Source organism: Caloenas nicobarica, chromosome 2 (assembly GCF_036013445.1).
Source record: "Caloenas nicobarica isolate bCalNic1 chromosome 2, bCalNic1.hap1, whole genome shotgun sequence".
In the NCBI taxonomy this organism is placed as follows: domain Eukaryota; kingdom Metazoa; phylum Chordata; class Aves; order Columbiformes; family Columbidae; genus Caloenas; species Caloenas nicobarica.
This window is the reverse complement of record NC_088246.1, coordinates 82,682,029-82,689,822: the sequence shown is the minus strand read 5'-3', so window position 1 is coordinate 82,689,822 and position 7,794 is coordinate 82,682,029.

Sequence of the window (7,794 nt, the reverse complement as noted above, 5' to 3'; positions counted from 1 at the left end):
ACAAAACCAAAACCCCAAACAACAACAACAAAAACCAAACCAATGAACCAACCAACAAAAACAAACACCCCCCAAAACAAAAAAACTCAAAACAAAACAAACAAAAAACTCCCACCAAAAAAAAAAAAAAAAACAAAAAAAACCAAAAAAACACCCCACCTTGAGTTAGAATCTCCTGAAAAAAATACCCTTCAATTTATGACATGCTGTAGCAATTCCCTGCATATAGACATATCTGCTAAAACCCAGCTATCTCACAAGAAAATCTTATCTGAGAGATGAAGAGTGAGGTGCCTTTGACAGAAGATCAGTTTTACAGATATCAGCTAAATTACATCAACGTTTTCTCAATACAAATAGCTGAACATGGTTGACTTTTATGACATTTGTGTCAAATGTACAATCCCTTCTTTTGCTTAGTTCCTACCAGGGTCAGCTAAAAGATGAGGAAAAAAAAATCTGCTAGGAATTGATGCTTGAACAGGCACCTAGGATGAAGGTTGAAATGCTGTTAGAAGAGTGGAAACTCCACATGGAGTTTCAGTTAATAAGAACCAAAGTAGAATTGGTTCAGTCAGAAGTAAAACTAATCAAGCTACAATCATTATAGCACATGTGCAGTGTGACAAGTTCACAAGTTGAATTACAAATTCTTGTTAGATGTTAAACCTGACAAGCAGGATACGTGCCTGGCTGAAGGAGAGAGTTGAAAGTGATGAGACCACTCTTGATTTTACACAAATCTCATCTCTGAAAGAAACATGCGCTGAAGTACTGAAAGTGACATAAAGTTCTTATGCAAAGCTTTATAAAGTAACAGAAACTCTCCTGGCAGTTCTGGCAGCACAGATGAGGGCTGAAAGAATATCAGAGCGTAGAAGTGCTGTTTCATTACAGAGTCCCAGTATGACAAAAAGAGTGTTAGAAACTATGATTTAGTTCAGTCAAACAAGTTGTTCATCTCAAAATTGTGTACGGCAACAGAAACTTTTTGGGAACATTCAAATAAAGAAATGTAAAATTTAAAGAGCTGGAACCTGAAAACTGGAAGCAATCAGAACAGAATGTGATTTGGCTATTTTCTAACCAATAGTGCTATCATGTCTGTGTGGTGTGCGAAGTCAGGGGGGATCCTGAACTGAGCAACCTAACTAAATAAATAATTAAAACCCCCAGAAACTCAAATGGGCCAAAATGTGTATCAAATCCATTTGTCGTGTACCACAGGAAGTATTTTTAAGTCAAGTACAGACATATTGCAGAAGAATAAGACATGATCTCAAAGCTCAAGAGGAGGTGAAGGCAATAAGTGAGTCAATGATTTTGCCCATCGAGGTTTGAGACTAACAATGCAACCAGAAAGTACAAGGAAAGGAAAGCCCCAGAGCATGAGATGTCCAGCTGATTATGATTCTGTTTTTATAAACTCAATTTGGTACTGTTTCTGGAAGAAATTTGGAGGTCACTACATCATTGTGGTCTCGTACCGCTGAGGCAGGGAGCAGCCCAGACTGAGGGACTGCAGGGCAGCTCGTTAGCTCAGCACAACTCCCACTAGAGCTGGGCTCTGCCTCAGCAATAATAGCAGACATGAAGAGCACTTTCATAGATGCTATTTGGTTTGTAACATAAATTTGCTCCTAGCTTGATCTTTCAATTTCTTATTTTAAAACACAAATTTGGGCAGTAGCTGGAAAGTTTCTTATTGTTCTTTCTTTTTTTCTCCTTCAATTCCGTGATCCAACTGTTGCCTCTCCCACCTAAGTCAATGACAGTTTGACTTTGCAACAATAAATTTCTCAGAAAAACTTTCAAAGCCTCGACAAACTTGTCTGGCATACAGATTAATTTCTCCTTTCTTTTCTCAAATTAAGTAAGTCACAGTGGCTTAACAAAAGAGGAGGAAAGACTTGCACTTTCTTCTTCATAGTCTCCCCATGATTTCTCCCAGTTTGCTCCATTTGTCACATATGCCCTTCCCAACTGCAACTCTCCCTGCTTTTAGCAGGGTGGCCCATGTAGGCTAAGGATTGCTGAAGCAACAAAAAGATTGGGAGAAGTTTGCACAGCAGCAAGCTGTATGGACGCCGTACTATCTAGGTCCTGCCCTGGTTTCTTCTCCTCTTGTCTGTTTTTGAAATCCCACTTCACAAAGTACTATAAGAGGAAATTTAAAAAATACTACCCACAATACAAAGCATTTGTTTACCTTTTGTGTGTGCTGCACAGGGGAAAGAACTGTTCCATTACTGTGGATATTAAGCAGCTGGGTTCATCCTATTTACTGATGACAGGATGACACGTCATAGGCATATAAAATGGGCATAATGGAGAACAAAAGATGCTGTTAAAAGGTTTTTATAGATGTATATACTTACTATCTTTGTAGGCTTGTTAATGCAGAGGGAGAAAGCAACTACTTACCTCTGTTTATTTTGAAGTAAACTATAGGAGACTATGATAAAACAGCAACAAAGATACACTGTGAGTAATTTTTCCTCAACACCAAATTAAATCAATAACAAATAGAGTTTGTATGATAGGAAACAAAAGCCTGTGGAAGCAACATAAGTGTATAGAAGTACCACAGATGAGATGGCACTAAGCTATTTTTCATTGGAGTAAGTAGAGAGAAATACAAGCAGTGCTCTTAGAGTCACAGAAAAAAAAAACATTTCCCAGAAATTGCTATTAGATCCTGACCTTCCATTAGGGCAAGCCAGCATGTGATTCTGCACCCAAGAGCCCATACAACTGTCTGATGAAGCAACACAGAAAGTTCAGGATTTTCAAACGGAGATGCTAGTACCCAGTAATCAACCCATGTTCAAAAGCCCAGCTGGGCTGCCTGCAGAAAGTACCTGGTGGTGCAGGTGGGCAGCCAGCCAGCCTGAACTGCTGGCTCCTGCAAGGCTGCAAGCAGTGCACTGCATGAGAGGAAACCCAAAACCTTAGTTACTGTCTGCACTGGTCTGCAAGAAGCAGGTGATTTTGCGGACTATATTGATATATAAGCTGCTTCAAAATTTACTTTATTTTCTCTTTAAATTAAAACAGAAAATATCTAAAAATAAAGACTTTGTAAACAACTGTTGTTTTGAGTTCTTATTACAATGAAAAGCATAAGTCACTTTTTGTGTAAAGCCTAAAACCAAAATTTCTGTATTGGCTTTCAGTTTGGCAGGTCAAGCTGAACTTATAAATATAGCATGCACTCTGAGAGAATGAAGGAGTAATTGAACAAAATAGGGTAAAGAGACAAATTCAAAGCACTGAAGCCTAGGCTAAACTCACAGGTATTTCTATGCTTTTACAAAAAATGAGCACTTTAGTTTAAGCATGTGTTTAACTGATTAATTTCTCATTAAACACATCTCCTTCGCATTTTAGCATTTTTTAAAAATAACATGTTAAAATTATTATTTTGAATGATTTATTTATCAAAATCTAGCTTTCTTTTACACTAGAATACTTACAGAATTTATTGTAAGTCAGAGTGTTTCGTTTTTGCTGGCTGAAGTCCATACATCTGATCAACCTTCATGATCCTTCCTACATGCATTTCCTGACAGCAGACTTCACAAATCTAAGCATGTAGTTTTATGAAAAAACAGGCATTTAAATGTGTACATGACAAATCACTATGTTTTTAACAGACAAGCAGAAAAAGTGATGCCAGGAAACTTCATGGTTTTAATTCACCTTTCTTTTTCCACAGTCTTGTGAAACCTAATAATAGAACAGAATTCAGCCACAATAATTGAAATCAGGTAATAGCAAGATAAATTAGCATGAAATTATATCTGTAGGGCTACAGCAAACTTAATCAAAATAGCATGTCTCATTTTCTGATGGCTTTTGCAGTCTCTCAGATTACATTGACCTTAACAGGGAAGAAAGTCTGATTGATATCTCAAGTGTACTTGTATGTAGACACCAGTTCCTTATTTATACTTAAGAAGCGATGTAATGTCTCTGTATCCATCATTTTCATTCTTTAAGTTGTCCATTATGTTCCTGGCAGGGATTCTTTCCCTCCTATTTAAAGGAATAAATAAAATAAATGTCTAAAAAGACATTAATAATACGGCAAGGCTAGCCTTAAGATATGTGCAAAAGTCTGACTGTGGTTTTAACTACTAGACAAAGATGAAGACAAAAGAAAGGGTGGAGTTTACCTGCCTGCTGAAGGTAAGCCATGCATATCAACAAATGTGCCACTTTGAATGCCTCTATTGCACAGAGATGATTGAGCTGCTGGAAAGAGAGACAGACCATATGTGATTAAAAAGCTAAGCCAGCTGGGATGTATACACACATGCATGCTATAGAGAGCCAAGAGTTGTAAGATAACAGCATATAACTCACAAGAGTCAATTTAACACATTCAAGGACAGCCAGAGGTCACAGTCACTGGAACACACTGCTACATTGCTGGTTCCCACTTTGTCCTTTATGGACACCTGTACCTGATATCACACTTCACACCTGCCAAAGGGCTTTGTGCTGGTTTTGGCTGGGATAGAGTTAATTTTTTTCATAGTAGCAAGTATGGGGCTATACTTTGGATTTGTGCTGGAAATGGTGTTGATAACACAGGGATGTTTTAGCTATTGCTGAGCAGTGCTCACACAGAGTCAAGGCCTTTTCTGCTTCTCACACCACACCACCAGTGAGTAGGCTGGGGGTGCACAAGAAGTTGGGAGGGCACTCAGCTGCGACAGCTGACCCCAAATGAGCAAAGTGACATTCCATACCATGGAATGTGTGATGTCATGCTTAGCAATAAAAGCTGAGGGAAGAAGAAGGAAGGGATGGCATTTGTCTTCCCAAGTAACCATTACACGTGATGGAGCCCTGCTCTCCTGGAGATGGCTGAACACCTGCCTGCCCATGGGAAGTGGTGAATGAATCCCTTCTTTTGCTTTTCTTGCATGTGCAGCTTTTGCTTTACCTATTAAACTGTCTTTAGATCAACCCACAAGTTTTCCCACTTTTATCCTTCCAGTTCTCTTCCCCATCCCACCAGTAGGGGAATAAGTGAGCAGCTGTGTGGGGCTTAGCTGCCAGCTGGGGTTTAACCACAACAGGCTTGAAGAAAGGAAACTAAATGGTACATCTTATGGCCAGGACAACTCTGTAGGTAGGCAAGGCTGAGACAGGTGGGGCCCTGGACTTATAGGCAGAGTCAGAAGCAGTGATTTGCAATCAGCGGGCATATAGCTGCCCTTGGGGTCAGGACAGAGGGTCATAGCAGCAGTGCCCTGGGACAGCACATAGCAATAAGTGAGAGAGAGACATTGGCTGGAAAGAGGGATTTTGAAAGCAGCAGCTCTGCAATTTCGTCTACAAGAAAAATTAGTTGGAAGGACACAATGTACTGAGAACCATAATACAGGAGAAGTGGAAGCTCTAGAGGGAAGGAGGTTTTTTTTTCTCTTTTAGTGTGTTCAGATCCAGCCAAACAAGTCTCATTCAGAGAAAGGCAACAGAAAACATCTTAATCATAACCTCTCTGCCTTTCCATTATGAACTATCCCAGGGTGTCATTCACTTTGAAATACATCAGCCTCTCATTATATCAAGCAATCAAGCCAATTGTCATACTATGTCACATCTACTTTTGCCCAGGACTGATGTTTCTTCCACAATCAGTGGATTATAGCAGGATATTTCTGTGACACCTGATATTTTATTATTTCCTCTGTTATTTCACCTCTGGAACATTAGAAGGTTAGGGAGAGACAGTGACAGAAATGATAAATGCTGTAGTATGTATTCACTCCTAGAGGCTTAATCCATCGTGTCTGATTTTCAGTTTTAGTTTGGTTATGAAGTGTCATCACCTCACCTTGATTACTTCTGCATTTAGTTTCCATAGTTTCTATTCTAGACCTATTCCTGGTTCTGGACTGGCATGAAAAAGGGAGGGAGAAGAATGACCATTTTGGCCCAGAATGCCTAGGTAGAAAAGATACTATATAAATCCAGCAGGAAAGGAGATGATCCTAGAAAAAACTACACCTCTGTGGTATTTTTGTCTGGTCAAGCTTCATGGTGGTTCTAACTTGCAGAAGTTCTACCTGGTGATAAATCTCAATGGTCCAAACAAACCTGGAGCATCCTGGTCACATCTCCTTTCTGCTCCTGTGCAGTGCTGGCAAGCGTGTGAGAAATACAGCTATAAAGCCCCTTTACCCCCACATCAAGAACACTGCAGTCATTTGGAAATACTCAGGTGTGGTGGTTTGACTGAAAATGAGTTAATTTTCTTCATGGAGTTAGAAACTTTTCTTCCTCATAGCTAGCACGGTCATTATTTGGACTTAGTTTGAGAATAAGAGATAACACCCCAGAGCAGAGTTAATGTTTTTAATTGCTGTTGTCTGAGAGCCAAGGACATTCTGAATGCTCTGCCCACAAGTGTGAGGCATTGAGAAAGTGGGGCATGGATGGGGCAGAGCTTGACTGGCGTCCAGACTAATCAATAAGAGTGTTCCATCCCATTAGCGTCATGCTTCATATTTAAGGAGAGTCAGGATCTTCCAGTTGCTCTAGCATTCTCTTCTCTCTCAGAGACCTGTTTGGGGGAGTTATGTTCAGGACTTTCTTTAAATCGGCCTTTGCCATCCTGCCATTTTGCAGAGTCTTCTGGGCCTTTTCTGCCTTTTTCTCTCCTTTCTCTCTCCAGCATCAGCGTTGGGACCAGGTGCTGCTTCCTGGGACTGGCTGCTTGGTGTGGATGGAGTTTGTGAGGAATTGCATTGAGTATCTTTTCTTTTGTATTCTATTTCTATTTATAAATATATATATATATTTACTAGTAGTATATTAGTACTTTGTTATTTTATTAAACTCTGTTTATCTCAATCCAAGTTTCTCCCTTCCCTTTCAATTCACTCCCATATTTGGGGGGAGGCAGTTGCGGGGAGTGAGTGAGCGGTTATCATGGTTATATTGCTAGCTCGGATTAAACCACAACATTAGGGAAGCAGTCTGGGTCAATTATTATCCCCCTTTTATCAGCAGAAGGAAAAAAGAGTGTGGGACAGGATCACAGCCTTCATCTATAGATAAACTGGAGACCAAAATTATCCCCAAACTAATTTCTGAATCTACACCTACAAAACTGTTTTACTGTAATGCACAGGATATTAGCCATTAATCATAATGAATTTACCTATCAGACTCAATGTCATCCTTGCTCCCCTTCAAGATGAATGAGGAACTCTAGACCTCTGCCAAGATCTTTCATTCTCCCACAGCAGTTTTGCATCTCAGGCTGCAGGTGGGAGCTGGCACATTCAGTAACAGAGCACACAAAATAATCTTTGGAACTACCATGCTATACCTCTTTTTGGCTTCGTTATTCTTGAACCCTTACAAATTCTTACCCTCATTCATGCAGGTGGGCATGTTTTCTAGAAATAAAAATAAATATTAAAAAATGAAAGAAACAACAAGTATTATATTAGCATAAAATCCACAGCAACAGCACCTCCAGAAATGGAGACCCACCTAATGATAGAAAGAGAGGAATAGCAAACTTGTTGCTCTGACACAGAGCTTATCCATGCTAATGGATGAGCAAAAGCCTGGAGCACTACTGACAGAAAAATCCCTAGTAAGGGGCACAGAAATGACCCTGTAAGACCTGGGATAAGAAAAACCTTCTCACCCCATCTACCAGAATATCCCACTTCCAAGAAAGTGTGTGAGAGAGAGAGAGATGCTGTCATTGCATTAGCGAGCAGATGTATGAGTGAAGCTATCAAAGGTTTTAACATAATACTC